The sequence below is a fragment of the Cervus elaphus genome, chromosome 17 (assembly GCF_910594005.1).
Source record: "Cervus elaphus chromosome 17, mCerEla1.1, whole genome shotgun sequence".
NCBI lineage: Eukaryota > Metazoa > Chordata > Mammalia > Artiodactyla > Cervidae > Cervus > Cervus elaphus.
Window position 1 is genome coordinate 46,612,897 of NC_057831.1, and position 18,577 is coordinate 46,631,473.

At 39.1% G+C, this 18,577-nt stretch overlaps 1 pseudogene; it reads left to right on the forward strand.

The window, feature by feature from the left end:
* LOC122673363 overlaps positions 1–10,416 on the forward strand; it is a 46,400-nt pseudogene extending 35,984 nt beyond the window's left edge.
* The last annotated feature ends 8,161 nt before the right edge of the window (positions 10,417–18,577 follow it).

Below are 18,577 nucleotides of genomic sequence, written 5' to 3' on the forward strand. Positions count from 1 at the left end.
GATACTTAAAAGAAAAACATTACTTGAACTTTAGACTCTTGCCTATGAACATTATCTTCTTTAGTCTGTGAATCAGAAGTTCAGTCAAGGGAGGTAATGCAGACAGAAAATAGAGTGAAGGGCATTTGAGGGGTTCTTTTGTTCCAAATCATCAGAGTTTGGGGTGAGTGGACCTCAAAGCCTTGACTTTCTGCTTGACACTGAGTTGGATTTTGTGCCCCCAGCTTACACTGACAGATGTAATCAAAGTTTTGTAGGGGGATTGCTGAAGACATTGTACTCTGTGTTACTCTGTATCCTCTAGGTAGACCTAGACAACTCTTTCATTTAGAACTGTGCTGTCCGCATGTGAAATATGGCTCATGCAATTCAGAAAATAAATTTTATTTAATTTTTAATTAATTTAAATTTAAAGATGAATATTCAGCGATTGGAAAAGCTTTACGCATGTTGGAATAATTTGTTTATGTGAATCTACTTTTTCCACTGCACTGTGCTGTGCTTAGTCGCTTAGTTGTGTCCAACTCTTTGCGACCCCATGAACTGTAGCCCAGGCTCCTTTGTCCATGGGGATTCTCCAGGCTCCTCTGTCCATGGAGTGGGTTGCCATGCCTTCCTCCAGGGGATCTTCCCAACCCAGGGATCGAACCCTGGTCTCCTGCATTGCAGGCAAATTCTTTACTGTCTGAACCCAGGGAACCCACTGTACAGTTTGTGAAATCGAAATATATTAGGTTGGTGCAAACATAATTGCTGTTTTTGCATTGTTGAAATTTGCTGTTTAATATCAGAATACATTCTTAAGTGTGGTTTTTTATAGATCATTTTAATACTCATTTCTCACTTTATGTTTTTTGCTAATGACTTATTATTTGTTATTCATTTAATATTTATTTTAAACTAGGAAATGATGTTAGACAAAAAGCAAATTTGAGTGATTTTCTTATTCAAGTTCAAAATGAGTCATAAAGCAGCACAGACAACTCTCAACATCGACAACGAATCTGGCCCAGGAACTGCTAATGAACATACAGTGCAGTGGTGGTTCCAGAACTTTTGCAAAGGAGATGAGTGACTTGAAGATAAGCAACACAGTGGCCAGCCATCCGAAGTTGATGATGACCAACTGAGAGCAATCACGGAAGCTGATCCTCTTACAGCTACACGAGAAGTTGCCAAAGAACTCAACATAGACCATTCTATGGTCATTCAGCAGGTAAAGTAAATTGGAAATGTGAAAAAGCTCAATAAGTGGGTGCCTCATGAGCCGACCAAAAATAAAAAAAAAAAACTTCTGAAATGTTGTCTTTTTTTCTATGCAACAACAATGAATCATTTCTCTATTGGATTGTGATGTGTGATGAAAAGTGGATTTTATAGGACACCTGCTGATGACCAGCTCAGTGGTTGGACCAAAAAGAAGCTCCAAAGCACTTCCCAAATCCAAATATGCGCAATAAAAGGGTCATAGTCACTCTTTGGTGGTCTGCTGCTGGTCTGATCCACTACAGCTCTCTGAATCCTGGTGAAACCATTACATCTGAGAAGTATACTCAGCAAATCAGTGAAATGCACCAAAAACGGCAATGCCTACAGTTGGCATTGGTCAACAGAAAGGGCCCAATTTAACACAACCGCTTCAAAAGTTGAATGAATAGGGCTATAAAGTTTTGCTTAATCTGCCTTATTCACCTCACCTCTCGCCAACTGACTACCACTTCAACATCTTAACAATTTTTTGCAGGGAAAATGCTTCCACAATGGGCAGGAGGCAAGAGTTAGTCAGATCCTGAAGTATGAATTTTTATGCTACAAGATAAGCAAACTTATTTTTCTTTGGCAAAAATGTGTTGATTATAATGGTTCCTATTTTGATTAATAAGGGTGTGTTTGAGCCTAGCTGTAATAAAAATCACGGTCTGAAACCACAATGAATTTTGTACCAACATAATAGATCAAGTATTTCCAATGAAAATTTAGTGCCTCTGAGAAATGCTATGAGTGTAAAATGTACATTATATTTTAAAGACTTAGTATGCAAAAAAAAACCACAACCCTGCATGGTTAATTTGTATATTGATTATATACTGAAATGATAATACTTTGAATATATTAAGATTTTATGAAAATTAATGTTATTTTCTTTACATTTTAAATGTATTTATTAGAAAATTTAAAATTGCATATGTGACATTATATTTCTGTTGGACAGCACTGGTACGTATTAAAGTTTCAGGAAAAAGCTTTGCTTCTTGGATGAAAATTGTATATATTTTTTCTTTTCTCAAAAAAAACCTGGATATTATAATCAAATTTGTTTATCTAAAAAGGTAAATTCTTGGCCACCAGAACCTCACAACTCTATTTTTGGCTCAGTATTACTTCCTCTAAGAACTTATCACTTTCATGGCTTTATTTAATTTATCTCCTGATCTTATCTTCCTGCTACATCTTTATTTTCTCTTGCTGTGATTTAATTTGGTTTACATCTTATTCTTGTGAACTACACCAAATCATGTTATGGAGAACCCGTCTTCCTCATGCTCTTTGCCATGAACCTGTCTAGGTTACAAGCATGGCAGGATATGGATGTTGGCCTGATGAAACCCTTAACATTTGGAAGGAAAGTGATAGAAACAAAGGGATTGACATTTTGAAAGCCCAAAGCTCCATAAAACTCAGTTATGTCTGACTTTTTCTGACCCCGTGGACTGTAACCTGCTAGACTCTTCTGTTCATGGAATTCTCCAGGCAAGAATACTGGAGTGGGTAGCCCTTTCCTTCTCCAGGAATCTTCCCAAACCAGGGATCAAACCCAGGTCTTCTCTGTTGCAGGCAGATTCTTTACAGTCTGAGCCACCAGGGAAGCCCATAGAACTCAACACAAGTCTTCTATTTCTGAAAGCCACTTCAGGTTTGTGGTCAGTTTCTGGAGCTCTAGAAGTCTTTCCTGGAGTGATTTTTTTTTTTCCCCTCTCCAGGTGACTGTGTGGCTTGTGGTTTTCCAAGGTCCTCTAGGGTTAGATAGTCACTTGTACTCTGCCTTTGGATGTCAGAAATAAGGTTGATCTGGCTGTTTGGAAGTCACTGATATCATGAGGTTATTTAGCACCCAGAAGATAATCAGTATGTATACACTGATTGATGGGCTTGAGGGGAGATGCCCCTGGTAGAATCTAAGTCCCATTTTGATTTTGACAGCTCAGGGCCCACAACTGTGTTTATTCATTTTTCAACAATTTTCTTTGCTGAGAGAAATTTGTGGCCTTTCCTTTTTGGTAAAACTTTTTCTTTAAAGAAGGGTTACAGTTCTTCTAGAGCAGCTGCAACTTTACCAACTTATTTTATTTCAAGAAAATGTAATGAGCATCTATTATGGGCTAAGTGTTTTATGCTAGGCATTGGGAATCCCAAGAAGAATGAGAAACAATGCTTGCCCCAGGGTAACTCAACAGTGCAGTAAGGGAGATAGATATGTATGTATTCAGGTATAATAAATTATTGAAAACTGAAGATGGTACTTTCCAGAAGTACAAGAGTTGTGATATTTTGTAATGGTGGACTTTGGACCCCAGATGCCATGTTTCATATGTTACCTCTACAACTGTGTATGTGGGAACTGGTTACTTAACCTCTATGAGCCTTACCTTCCCATTTGCAAAATGGAGGTAATCAGATTTAACTCAGGTTTTTTTTTTTTCAATTGAAATATAGTTGCTTTACAATGCTATGTTAGTTTCTGTTGTATGATGAAGTGAATCAGTCCTTTGTATACACGTATTCCTTCATTCTTGGATATACCTTCTTCTCCCACCTTTCTAGGTCATCATTGAGCACCGAATTGAAACTCCTATGCTATCCAGCAGCTTCTTGCTAGCTACCTATTTTATACATCATAGTGTATATATGTCAACCTTAATCTCCCAATTTGTCTGATCCTTCCTTTCCCCTCCTTTGTCTACATGTCCATTCCCTATGTCTGTGTCTCTATTCTTGCCTCAGAAACAGGTTCATCTGTACCATTTTTCTAGATTCCACATACATTCATTAATATATGATATTGGTTTTTCTCTTTATGACTTACATCACTCTGTATGACAGACCCTAGGTCCATCCACAAGGGGTTTTACCATACAGGAGAGGTACGGAGATACAATAGGTCAATGTTTCTGTCTGGCACACAGTAATTGCTCTAGAGCAAATGTTTTTAGAGGGCCCATGCAGCGCCAGTCTCTCTGCATGATTATCTAAGGCAATCTAGGGCACAGATACTCTCCCCATTTTATTGATGAAACCGACTTATGGAGGTTAAGTTGTTCACTCCAACATCCATTGCTAGTGAGCCCCTGCTCATTGAAATTTGAAGCCAAATGGTCTACTCATGGAACTTACTCTCGTAACCACTATTGTACACTGCCTTTCCCTGGGATGAGTAATGTCCTCTCATCCCACACTTGAAGGAGTAATTATTTAGAGTTGAGATAATCATGGAAGGTTTCCTGGAGGAATAAGACCTTGAGCCTGGCCTTAGGTATAACAGAAAAACTTTAGTTTTTTTTTTCTTTTCTTTTCTTTCTAAACTCTAGTTTAAACACATGGTATTGTGTTAACGCTAGGAGGACAAAGAACAGTATTTTGATTTTTTAAAAATGCCCTGGGGTTGAAACTTATCTGCCAGTTTCCTCCTGATGTTTATTAAACTTGACGATGCTGCATTTGTCTAACCATCACATTTCACTGTTGAATACTGTGAATGGCAGCATCTCCCAGAAGAGCTGAGGTCCAAAGCAGAGGATAAAGCTACGGTCTAGGACCCGTCACTCAGGGTTAGTGCTTTCACCGCCTTTAGCAGGATATGAAAATCATAGTTTAAAAGGCGGTAGAAGTTGAATTTGCTTCTTCAGGGCTTATTCCTAGCTACACAGTAAATGTTCTTAATACTTGATAAATGTCAAAAAAAGCCCCTCCAACTTTGCAATCTGATAAAATTGACACCTTTCACTTCTCAGGTGAGAACTTTGCCAAGCTATAAGTTTATGTGTTTCCTTGTTGATAATAGACACAGCTCATGATGATGGAAATTTGTCCAGTTAGTACCCACTATGATTATTGGAGAATATTCTTCTAAAGTGATTGACAGCACACAATATACTGAGGCCTTTTTATTCCCTGTATTAATATAATATGAACTGTGAGAAGACGAAAGCCTCATTTACATGACCTGAGATAAAAGAAGGTGAAATATTGTAATTATCTTTTCAAGTTAAATTTTCAACTGCTATTTAAATTAACCTAGGCGAAGAGCAAGTTAACCCCAAGGAGTGCTCTTGCCCCATGAAATCTACTTGAGAAATCAGGACTGTTGGCAAACTGGCCAAGCAGTGAGCTATTTCCTGTTGAGATACAGGGGACTTCCTAGGCGGCTCAGTGGCAAAGAATCTGCCTGCTGATGCAGGAAATGCCAGAGAAGTGAATTCGATTCCTAAAATAGAAACACTGACTATTTCACAGCTGGGGTGGTCGGGAAGATCCCCTACAGGTGGAAATGCAACCTACTCCAGTATTCTTGCCTGGAGAATCCCAAGCACAGAGGAGCTGGATGGGCTACAGTACATAGGGTCTCAAGAGCCAGACATGACTTAGCAACTAAATCACCACCACCAGGGTGGGTCAGGAGTCTGGATGAGGCTTATCTGAGTGTCTCTGGTTCAAGGTTGTGTGGTTGCAGCCATGCTGTCGCAGTCCCATCTGAAAGTTAGCTAAGGGAGGGTTTATGTCCAGAACCTCTTAAGTGATGGTAGGAAAGATTTCCTACTTTGCAGCCTGTTGGAGTGAGAGCTTCAGTTTCCTGCTGGCTGTTGATTAGAAATTTCTTCTCTCAGTTCTTCGTTTTGAGGACTTCGTAGGACAGCTCAAAACGTGGCAACTGAATTCCTCAAGGTGAGTGAGTGAATGAAGGAAAATGAACATCCAGGACAGCAGCTACAGTTTTCCTATAACCTGATCTCATGAGGGACATCCCATTACTTTTCTACATTAATTAGAAGCACGTCAATAATTTCAATTTGCCCTTAAGGGGAGAGGATTATGTAAGGCTGTTAAACCAGAAGATGGGGGTCACTGGGGTCATCTTAGAGGCTGTCTCCCACAACATCAAATGTTCCTCTAGTTTGTTTACTTCAGGACAGTGAATTAGGATATAGAAAGTGATTATTCTGTGTCTCTAACTAAAGGAAAACAGTAATCTTTACAACAAGATGCTATTTACTTACGGAAGGTAAATTCCAGCCCTACCTTGAAACATGTGAAATACTGGCAATTGCAGTGACTTTAGAGGACTGTCAATATATGAAAATTAATTATCATTTGATGTTAAGGATGTAGAGGAGAAGCACAGATGTGCCACCTTATAAACTGAGTTAAGTCTTGTTGGTTGGCTACAGATAGCTTGTAATCACAGTTTATCGATCTTCTGTTTGTTCTGAAGTCACATCAAAACTCGTATCTTTTAGCTTGATTATTACCATAGCCTTTTCCTATACTAGGCATGGTGACAAATGTTGTTATTCTGGGTCAAATAGCTAAGTGGACACAGTCATCTTGGTGCCCTCTTTCCCTTTCTGATTCTCATCATCTCTGCCAAGTCCTGTTGGCAAGAAGAGATATGAAACCAGTAACTTGGAAGCACATCAAAGTATTAGCTCATCCAATGGTATTTGCATTTTAAGCCTGGCTTTGTGGAATGAAATCTTTGTCCCTCTGAGGAAAGAATTTCAGCAAAACAGGTGGGAAAGAACTTTTCTCTCCAGAGAGAGAAGCAGAGGGTAAAAAGCCTCAATTCACATTTAGTAGGAATTACCTGCCCTTCCTAAAGGTAAAGTCCAATTTCTGTTTCCAACTAATGGTCATGGAGCAGTGTGCTGAGTTGAAGGTCATTACTTTTCTGGTTCACAGCAGATTATACCATTTGTTTTCTGGTACTTAGCTCTTATGCCTTGTGAAGACAAGAAGAAAGGGACATCTTGAATTGCTGGAGAAGAGCTCTATCCTTTCTTTTATTAAGAGCAGAAATGGTGAATAAGGTGGGTTTGGTGATGGGAAAGGAAATTAACATGAATTGTGTGCTGTGCATGTCATGCTTTACTTTTATCCATGAGAAGTAAATGTTAGTATTTCTAGTTTTCATATAAGAAAACATGTATTTAATAAAATTGGGTGATTTTCTGCATCCTCAAAATTGGGATAATGCTAGGCTTTCCCTCATAGGGTTAATTGGATGAACAGCTAAAAGTGTTGGTTAAAGACTTGTGTTGTTCTCATCACTATTATTGCAGTTTGACAAAGTCACACAGGTAGGAATTAGCAGGATGAGGCTATGAACCAAGATACCTTATTCAACCTTTTCTGCTTCCTCTAAAATAAGTAATTCGATAGTTGGTGATAGGTGGTTGATTCAGGTGGGTGAGAGAGCAAGGGAGAAAGGAAAGAATTGCAAGTAGTAGAGGAAAGAGGCTGTGAGATGGTTTATGTGACAAGAGCAGCTGAGGAGTGTAGGAGTTATATAGGCAGACATGAATTGCTGGAGAGCTTTAAAGTCAACTGTGATTTATTTGAATTTGATATGGTATTGAATGCCAAGGGAGGATGTTGGGAGGATGCATTATTTGGTCAAAGCAGGGGTGGGGAAAAAGTTTTATGGGTGACATTCTCAGCTATTAATAAAGAAGGTCAGAGGACGAGAGGCTTCTTTAAAAAATAAACCAAGACCTGGGATAGGAAGAATAGCTGGCAAGTAATACCTTTGTTGTTTTTTAGCCAATAAGTCATGCCGACTCTTTGGTGACTCTGTGGACAGACTCCTCTGTCCGTAGGATTTCCCAGGCAAGAACACTGGCGTGGGTTGCCATTTCCTTTTCCAGGGAATCTTCCTATCTCAGGGGTTGAACCCACATCTCCTGCATTGGCAGGCAGATTCTTTACCACTGAGCCACCAGGGGAGACCCAGGATAGGAGGAAATAGCAGGTAGATGATACCTTAGAATGGGCTAAATAAACATCAGACTGCAAAATGTTGCCTTAGTTCTTGGGCATTTCCCCCACTAGACTTCGAGTCTATGACGGGTTCCATTGCGATAATGTGATTGGCACCTGGGGATGATATCCAGGCACTATGGGAATGAGTGGTTTTGCATGGAGCCAGAAATCCAGCGAGAGTTGCCAACACATCTTCCCAGTTTGATATTTGCCAGTAATGAGGACCAAATGAGGTGTGGGTTCCTGCAAAAGACTGCACAGATGAAGTTTGCAGAATTCAAAAAGTAGAATTATCCACAGAGACAGGGTGATTGCCAGACTGAAAGTATGGTGAAAAGCTCTGTGATTTAAGACTTCATGACTTACATTGGAGCCAAGATGGATTAATGTGAATTAGAGGCAGTGGAAAGTGCTGTGATGGAGAAGAGGGGGCCTGCAGTGACAAGGCTCCAGTCTTTTTCTTTTTTAAACTTTCATTCTCCCTTATTTATTTATTTTTTTCTTTTTGCCAAGCCACAGGGCATGTGGGATCTTAGTCCTTAGGACCAGAGATGGAACCTGCGCCCTCTGCAGTAGAATGATGGTGTCTTAACCACTGGACCACCAGTTAAGTCCCAGAGGGTTCTAGTCTTGAAGGGACTTTAAGCAAAGCTACATGTTGGGTTTTGTTTAGTGGAATAGAGAGGTGAATGCTATGCTCCTGTTCCTCATGTAGTGGAGAAATGCCCACTCCAGTGTGCTGAGAAGTGGCGTAGACCCTGTTTGCATGTACTAATTGATTTCCTTTTCAGGGAGATACCACCTTTTATCAGCAGGGCCACAGTTTTCAAGATGCTGGACCATGGGAAGAAGTATTATGTTCACCTGTGCCTTCCTGAGAGTTGACTAGGTTGATTCCTTGGTCTCCCTCCTCCACCCTCAGTTTCGGTCAATTTCTGAGCTCATTCAGACCTGGGCTGGAAATGTATCAACAACTTGAGTTTCTCTGCCTGGTGGCATCTGGACATTTTTTGGTCACAGAATCCTAAGCATCAAGGATGAGCCCTTCCTTCCTCACTCCCTCTGAGGGACCTGCTTGTGGCATCTCCAGCCTCTGACTGGATGTCCTGTGAATCAATAAACCATCAGGAACCTTCTATAATTGGAGACATTATTTTTAGTGGAAACTTTTGTTTTGTTACTTGTTGCAAAGTATCCTTTCAGATCCTGGCAACTTCTTGAGCCACCTTACTTCATGCGTATCTTCTCAGTAGTCAAGACATGGAAACCTAAGGATCTATCAGTGGATGAATGGATAAGAAAGATATATATATATATATATATATATACACACAGTGGAATTTATATAGCCATAAAAAAAGAAATGCTGTCATTTATGACAACATGGATGAAACTTGAGGGCATTATGCTAAGAGAAACTAAACAGAGAAAGATGAATACTGCATGATATCACTCATATGTGGACTTTAAAAAAAGGTTGTTTATTTATTTGGCTGCACCAGATTTTAGCTGTGGAATGTGAATTCTCAGTTGGGGCCTTTGGGACCTAGTTCCCTGACTAGGGTTTGAAACCCAGCCCCCTGCATTGGAAGTATGGAGTTTTATCCACTGGACCACCAGGGAAATCCTCATATGTGGACTCTTAAAAGAAAAAAGAAAAAAAAAGCTCTTTTCCGGTTATCGCAGTGTAGGGAACCACGAGCAGCAAAGTCTCCCGCGACACCCTCTACGAGGCGGTGAGGGAAGTCCTGCACGGGAACCAGTGCAAGTGCAGGAAGTTTTTGGAGACTCTGGAGCTTCAGATCAGTCTGAAGAACTATGACCCTCAGAAGGACAAACGCTTCTCGGGCACCATCAGGCTTAAGTCCACTCCCTGCCCCAAGTTCTCCATGTGTGTCTTGGGGACCAGCAGCATTGTGATGAGACCAAGGCTGTGGATATCACCCACATGGACATTGAGGCGCTGAAGAAGCTCAACAAGAATAAGAAACTGGTCAAGAATCTGGCCAAGAAATACGATGCCTTTTTGGCTTCAGAGTCTCTGATCAAGCAGATCCCCTGAATCCTGGGCCCAGGCCTGAACAAGGCTGGCAAGTTCCCTTCCTTCCTGACCCACAATGAGAACATGGTGGCCAAAGTTGATGAAGTCCACGATCAAGTTCCAGATGAAGAAGGTGCTGTATCTGGCAGTGGTTGTTGGCCACGTGAAGATGACAGATGATGAGCTTGTGTACAACATCCACTTAGCTGTCAACTTCCTGGTGTCATTGCTCAAGAAAAATTGGCAGAACGTCAGGGTCTTGTACATTAAGAGCACCATGGGCAAGCCCCAGCGTCTGTACTAAGGCACATCTTAATAAACCATACTAAACCAAAAAAAAAGAAAAAAAAAGAAAAAAAAAAGTCTAACTTTTAAGAAGAGAGTAGAAAGCAGTTGCCAAAAGCTTAGGGGTTGGGGTTTATCAGAAGTAGAGGAAATAGAGAAAGATTGGTAAATGGGTACAAACTTTTTGGCTTATAATGAGGCAGATTTAACATATTACATGGTGACTATAGTTGGTAACATTATATATCTATCTAACATTGTATATCTTGTATTACATACTATATATAACTTATTACATGATATTTTGTTATATATAAGTTGTATTATATAATCAAAGCTTTCTAAGAGAGTAGAACTTGGATGTTCTCACCAAAACCACCCCCCCAACATGCATATGTTAATTAATTAGATGGTAGAATCCTTTCACAATGTGTATTTATATCACATATATGTATATCATATCACCATGGTGTATATTTTAAATATCTTACTGTTTTAATTGTCAATTACATGTTAATAAAGCTGGAAAAAGTCCAATTCTTTATTGCTATGTCAAACTGTGGGCTTTCCTGGTGGCTCAGTGGTGAAGAAGCTGCCTGCTAATGCAGGAGATGCAGATTCAATCCCTGGGTAGGGAAGATCCCCTGAAGAAGGAAATGACAACCCACTGCAGTATTCTTGCCTGGGAAATTCCATGGATCGAGGAGGCTGGCAGGCTCAGTCCATAGGGTTGCAAAGAGTCAGACATGACTTAGCAACTGAGCACGTGTGCATGTGAGTACACACACATCAAAATGTCTCCTTGACAACAGCTAAGCCATCAGAAATAAGTTAAATTATGTTCAGTGAATTCTGCTCGAAAATGTAGGCAAGGAACTAATATACTTTAGGCATATTTAAGCAAAACGCTGACACCTAATCATGTAAGCTTTAGTTATCTGGATAAACCACTTAAGTGGACTAGACAGACAGAAACAAGGAGCCACTGTGATGCTGTGTCATATTAGGTGCCCTCTAAGCAATTACATCAAATATTGAAAAGTCACTTTTAATTTTGTCCCTCAAGAGGTGACATCAGCCCTTTGCTTCTCATTCTCAGTAGAGATCTATTCACAGTGTCTTGGATCTTTGCAGAATCTCTCAGTTCCTTGTTCAGACCGCATGTTTACTTTATTTCCCCAGTTTATGAGATTTGAGGTCATGATGCTTTTTTTTTAAATAGTATCAAGGTTGTTAAGATTTCAGTAACTGAACTTTCACAGATCTAGATACAAGTTTTCTGTAGCACAATGAGAATGCCTTTAAAGTCCGTCTGCGAGGTTTGACACAGTCTATGTCAACTACAAATTTCTAGATACTTATTCTGAATTCTTTATCTGATATCAGAAGTTGTTCATTTGTCTTCTCTTAACCTCTTTTTTTCCCCTTAAGTTGTATACTTCTTCCCTGACGTAACATCAATTTCTTCAGCACTGCAGTTTTGATTTGTCCATGAAATAAAGGTCTGTGCTCCTCTACATAATCCTTCAGAATATTTTTTCCTGTTTTATAAAATGCCTTGATTATTTCTGAAATCATTCTGAGGATCTATAATGTGAACCTTCCATTTGCCTTTGGACACTTAAATAATTTTCTGAAAACCCTGAATAGTAAGGATGGTTACAAACCCACAATTTAGTCTTAAAGCTAGTATCAAAATCCAAATTCTGTTAAGACATATTCTAAAGAGTATTTCTATTGACTATTAAAATAATGGAGCGTTTTATTTTAGAAACAGCCACTTTGCTTTTGAGTGCATTTTGTGTTTGTGTTTGAACAATTTTCCATTTCTCCCCTTCCTTCCTTCTTGCCTTCTTTTCTTCCTTCCTTCCTCCCTCCCTTTCTTATTTCCTTCCTTCCACAAATAGTTATCAAATACCCACAGTCGGCAAATCTTGCTCTAGACACACTTTCAGGAAGAACAGAATGTCAGTGTGGCTGGGACAGAGTAAGGAGGTGATGGTAGGAGATGAGGCTATAGAGGTGGAGAGGTGACAGTGAACAAGATCTTGCAGGGTCTTAGAGGCCATTGTAAAAATATCACCTTTTGTTCTGATGAGTTGTGGGGCTGTCAGAAGGTTTGAACAGCAAGGTGACATCATCTAGTTCACTGTATCATTTTGTTTGTTAATACGTTGAGAATAGACTCTAGACGGAGGACAGACAGATGCAGGAAGCCTAGCTAGGGAACTATCATAATAATCTAAGCCAGAGGTGATGCTTTTTGGACCAGGGTGGAAGTAGGGAGAAGCGGTCGATGCTGGATGTATTTTGGAGGTAGAATCAATAAGATTTACAGTTAGAATAGACATGATGAGGAGAGTAGATGAGGGGAAGACAGGAGTAAGGGGGTGACTCCAAGGAGTTTGAATTGAGTAATCACAAAAAAGAAAAGAGTTGCTATGATGAGGCAGGAAGAATGAGGTTTAGTTTTAGACATGATGGGTTAGAGATGCCCGTTAGGTGTCTAGGTGGAGATATATTACCTACATGTGGTGGTTTAATTGCTGAGTCATATCCGACTCTTGCAACCCCATGGATTGTAGCCTACCAGGCTCCTCTGTTCATAGGATTTCCCAGGCAAGAATACTGGAGTGGGTTACCATTTCCTCCTCCGGGTTCCATATATAGTTGGTATTTAAGACCATGAGAATAAATGAGATGTCTAAAGTGACTGATGATAGGGAAGAGTTTCCTGTGTTTGGAGGGTAGGGGGAATAAGGAGAAATCAGCCAAAAAAGAAGTGATTAAATGAAGAAAATGTTTCAAGGAGCAGAAAGTAATAAACTATGCCACATCCTGCACTTAGATACACATGAGGACTGAGAGCTGTCCCTTGGACACGAAAATGTGGAGAACTGATAAAAATCTGCAACAATAGACAGTTGCATTGACCTGTTTTGCTGGAAAGAAATGCAGAAGGTGGGATAGTTGAAGATGAGACTCTAAGGTAAATTGATATTTAACTAATGTCATCAGAATCAACTACAAGAGAAGGTGGCAATCTGAGTGACCCAGGATATTCTAACTGCTTTTCATGTTGTCTGAGAGGATGGATATATTGGACACTATGAATCTTCTGAGATTTATCAATCATCAAACTTGGACTTTCAGGTCTTGAAACTTCAGTGATGAAGGGATTTTGCTAAGAGAATATCTCTGTGATTGACTAGACTCTTAGGGCTCAATCTAATTAGAACCTTGATAAAAAGCATTAAATATGCTTTCAGCTACTTTGATTGATTTTTGAATTAAATTACTAATTCATTTGTTCCAAATATTTATTAAGCAGAAATGGCAACCCACTCCAGTATTTTTGCCTGGAAAATCCCACGGATGGAGGAACCTGGTAGGCTACAGTCCATGGGGTCGCAAAGAGTCAGACACGACTGAGCGACTTCACTCTGTACGTGTGAGTCAATTGTTAAAGACAGAAAGATGAGTGTGGTGTAATCTTGAAGGGATAAAGACATAAACTGATAGTGACAGGATAAACTGTTAGGGCTACAATAGAGGGACTTCAAAGGCACTTCAAAATGCTGTAGTAACAGTAAAGAGCAGAACACAGCAGGATTAGCTGAGAGTTTATAAGGCAACCAAAAAGAGAAAGGGGATTTAGACCTCCAACAGGCAGTTGGATTGGATAATGTTGAGTGGTCCTTGAAAATTTGAACTTCATGAAAACAGTGAATGCAGTCCTCCCTCTGGGCAAGAAGAGTCAGACTCACATGTATATGGGAAAATCTTTATCAAGATTTTAAATTATCTCTGGTCAAGACAAGAGAGGCTATATAGCCCCATGTTTGACAACACAGCTGGAGGAAGGTCAAGTGATGCCCCAGGACCAGATCAGCAAGGGTTCTCCTTTACCCTTCCATCACTTACAATAAGAAGCTTAAGTACGGGTTACACAATCAGCTGATGAGTTAAATGCTAGCCAGACCCAGCCAGCTGTGTTTACAAACAAAGGGGAGTGGAAACTCTCATTTCATGAAATGGAAACAATGTTATGTCTAAGTACACCTTCAAACCAAAATTTTAAACTTTAATTACTCACCATGTCCCCCAAAACTTTTTTTTAAAGCAATATAAAGTTAAACATGACAAAGACAATGATAAAGAAAAAACCCCAGTAAAGCTGAGATTGACTGTGAAAGAGTTAAGGACACGTCAGCTAGGGAGAAAAGCTCCGAGGTGCCTCCCTTCCCTTCCCTTTGTACCCTAAGCACATATTTATTTTGTTTAATGGTGAATTCACGTCTCTTGTTTAATGCTGGTAGACAGCAACATGAATCAGATTTGAAGGTTTAAGGAGATAGTTATTATACATGGCTGAGCCCAGAGGGAAAGCCAGGATAATCATGGTGCTTTGAAAGGATGTAGATCTGGGTATTGATTAAGCACGTTTTCCTCGTGATATGCTAAGAGCTCAAGACCTGGCAATTACTTCTTTGGACAACAACCACATTCTCAATAGCACTACAATTCCAGGATGAAGAAGAATGAACTTTTTGTAGAGAACTTAATATATATTTGATATTGAGCTCCATATTTATCATGAGTTATCTCACTGAAACTGCATAACAAATTTTCAGTGTAAGTAATATTGCTATTCATACTTTATAGATGAGGAAATTGAGCATCAGAGAGGTCAAATGGAGGGGGCATTTCATTTCAGGTGTGTTTGGTTCAGTCTCTGTGCTACAAAGTTTTCTGTGTCCATGATGCATCTTGCCTGTTACTTTGTAAACTCCTTTCAGTGGAATTGCACCTAGTTGACCCTCATAACTCTCCTGATGCCTACTATTGTAGTAAGCTTATTGAATAAATGAATGAATGAATGGATGGATCCTGCTTCAATGATGACACTTTCCCTTAAGAACTAGTATTTTATAATTCCTAAGTCAACAGCATTTTATTTGTATCAAAACTCTTGGAAAAAGGCAATAATAAAGTAACAAACAACTATCTATATTAGTTTCAACATCATCATATTTTCAGTGTTGCTCTAGGATTTCTCATTTAAAAAGGCAAAAGTCTCATTAAGCAAGAATTTTGCAACTAGCAGTGTACAATGTATTTGTATATATAGTTTTTTTTCCCTCTGTGTTAATGTTTTGTGCTCTTAATTTTTATCTCTAACACAGAATTAAATTGTTTAGTGACCTGAAAATTGAAAATTTTCTCTGTATCAGGACATAAAGGATCATTTCTGGACTGAGTGTGCATAAGTGTTCCCTGTTTAGCCCCTTAGTTCTTCACCAGTCGAATGTCAGAGAGTCGTATTTTCCGGACTAATTATTGGTCTAGGCAAAGATTATGTACCATCATGCTTCACAGTTAATACTCACATTGTTTTGAAAGGAAGGTAATTTGGTGTTTTGAAAGGGAGATAATTTTGTGTTTTCTGGCTCGTTCTTCAGGGATAAATATAAAGTGGAGAATGTGTACTTCTCATCTTTATTGCAGGGGAGACAGCAACTGATTAATTAAGTTGTCACCCAACTGTAAACAGCCCATGTCAGTTATTTTACAACTTTAATAAAGTTTTTAGAAATTTACATCAAAATTTTAATCAACATTACATGTATTATTTATAATACCCAGATAATATCTGTGCAGTGTATTTATAAGTATTAGACACGGTACAGAATTTCAAACTTCATTCTTTATTAAATTTTAATTCCCAAACTCAACTCCTCTAGGTGAGCACACAACGGAAATAACAAAGTTCTTGTCCATCTTGGATATGAAAGTGCTCCTCGGACTCGTCAGGGCCTCTTGGAGCCCAGTGGGAATGCATCAGGGGAGTTTCCCAAATCCTCCAAGACTTTGACACTTTCTATTTTTGCCTGTTGAATTGCTGAGTTTACCAATATTCCTATATACTCAGCATTGTGTTCCAGCGAACTGGGAGTAAAAAGACTTTACAAACCCATCAAATATCTTGGAGGAAACAGATTATCCAAAGTCAAGGATGACTTGGATAAATGGGGGGAGAAACGCAGAAAACAGCAGGAAAGGATTGAGGAGGTGGAGGAAGAGATCTGATACATAAAAAATTCATGCTGAGCCTTCCTAAGCTGCTCAAATGAAGAGTGATTAAAGCAAAACTAATGTCTTCATGTCATTTAGAGGCGGGAAGACATACTTTTTAGACCAGACTTTAATTTTCTTCTTAGAATATATGTGAAGGGAAGGGAACATGGGAAATGCAATTAAAATAAAATTTTTGTTCAACATGTGCTGTTTAGATTGGCACTCATATTAATTCAAAGAGCGGGAAGATTATCATCAAATATTTAACATCCTTTTGTGTGACTATAACAACTTCAGTAAACAGTCTCTAACTTTTTGGAGTTATCTTTCTAATGCAGAATTAAGATATGGTATGCAAAAATCTGACCATTTAAAGACAGGGACAGTATTCTCTGTGGCTTGAGATAAGCAGAATAAACAAATCTCTTCTTATGCAGGAGCTGGGTTTGCTAGTTTGAAAAGCAGAACTTTCAAAGCTTGAATGGATCAAGGCATGCTTCTCATGGGAGAATTGTTCTGTTCATTTTAAAATAGCTTTGGAATGACTAAGGCCCCTTTGCAAAGATTATTGACACCTTGGTAAATATTGAGAAGCCAGAAAAATGTTTCTTAAAATTTGCCAGTGGACAAATGGTTTCACTTATGGAGTAAAGGGTGAACATTTTTCTTAAAAGAGTACAACATGAATAATGCTTTTGCTCTTTGTCTAATTTAACTGATTAGTAACCACCAAATGCTCTAAGGACATAACCATTCCTTCAAATTTCCCCTGAGGATATGGACTGTACACCGACATCTGGTGGGCCACATGGCCCTGGAGATATATTTTCTTTGGCTTACAAAGTACAAAGGGCTCTTGTTGATTTTCTTTCAAAACAAACTAACATTTAAAAACTGGGAAATTGTTTCTAAATACCTAGATTTATGCTTTGTCTTGAAACATTATGGCCATATCATATTTTAACACAGGCACAACTTAGTTGTAGCTACAAATGGTTGCATTTTTCTATACCCAAGTTCTTCAACTTCCTGACATTTTTAAACATTTTAATTGTTTTGTTCTAAGAAACCTTTGGAGACATTTTTTTCCCCTTCTAATTACTTCCCCATCTCCATAAAATTTTAATACCATGGATATGCTATGTATCTGTTTATGTACTGTGGCCCTTTAGAGGACCACAAACCAATGTAATATATAAGGATTTTGTGTTCTCAAGAATCAAATTTTGCCTCCTTGGGAATGATATCATTCTATGGAACACACATGCTGATCTAAACCCTATAGCTCTTCAACACAGAGCCTGAATGTGTTTTGTGGGGCTGAAAATAAAATATATATGACAAAATTGGAATACAATACTCTTTATACCTCTTCTGTTGTTGTTTAGTTGCTAAGTCATGTCTGACTCTGTGACCCCATGGACTGTAGCCTGCCAGGCTCCTCTGTCCATGGGATTCTTCAGGCAAGAATACTGGAGGGAGTTGCCATTTCCTTCTCCATGGGATCTTCCTGACCCAGGGATAGAAACCAGGTCTCTTGCATTTCATGTGGGTTCTTTGCTGACTGAGCCATCATTAGGAAGTAGTATCTTTAGACTTCATGAAAGCAAGTGCAGGGTTCAACTGTTGGGGTTTATTTGGTAATTAGGTGATGGATTAAGGACTAGTGCAAGTTGTATATGCTTAATGCCCACTAAGGGGCTTTTGTTAACAATACTGATTCTTGTTTGCTGCTTTTTGTAGGTGTTTCTGGGGTCAAGTGAATCCAGAATCTATTGGAATAGAAATCACTGGGCTGGATGAACTCTTGTGATTCCAAGTATCAGCCTCTGAAGAATATATTTTAGGACCTGAAAGATTAATCCAGCAGGAAATTCATTAGGTTTCTAAACTAGGTGGATACCTGGTACCACCCAGTAGCTGGTACCAGCATATTTTGACACTTAGTGTGCATAAGAAGCATGTGACTCCAATATGGAGTCAGATTTATTCTTCCCTGTTAAAATCATGTAAGAAAAACATGACTTCATGTCTCTGCTGTGCTGATTCTGATCATGCTTCTGTCTGTTTCATGGGCAAGCTATAGCTTTCCCAAAGCTTCAGACTGTGTGTCTTCTGCCTGAGATACACCAGAGACCT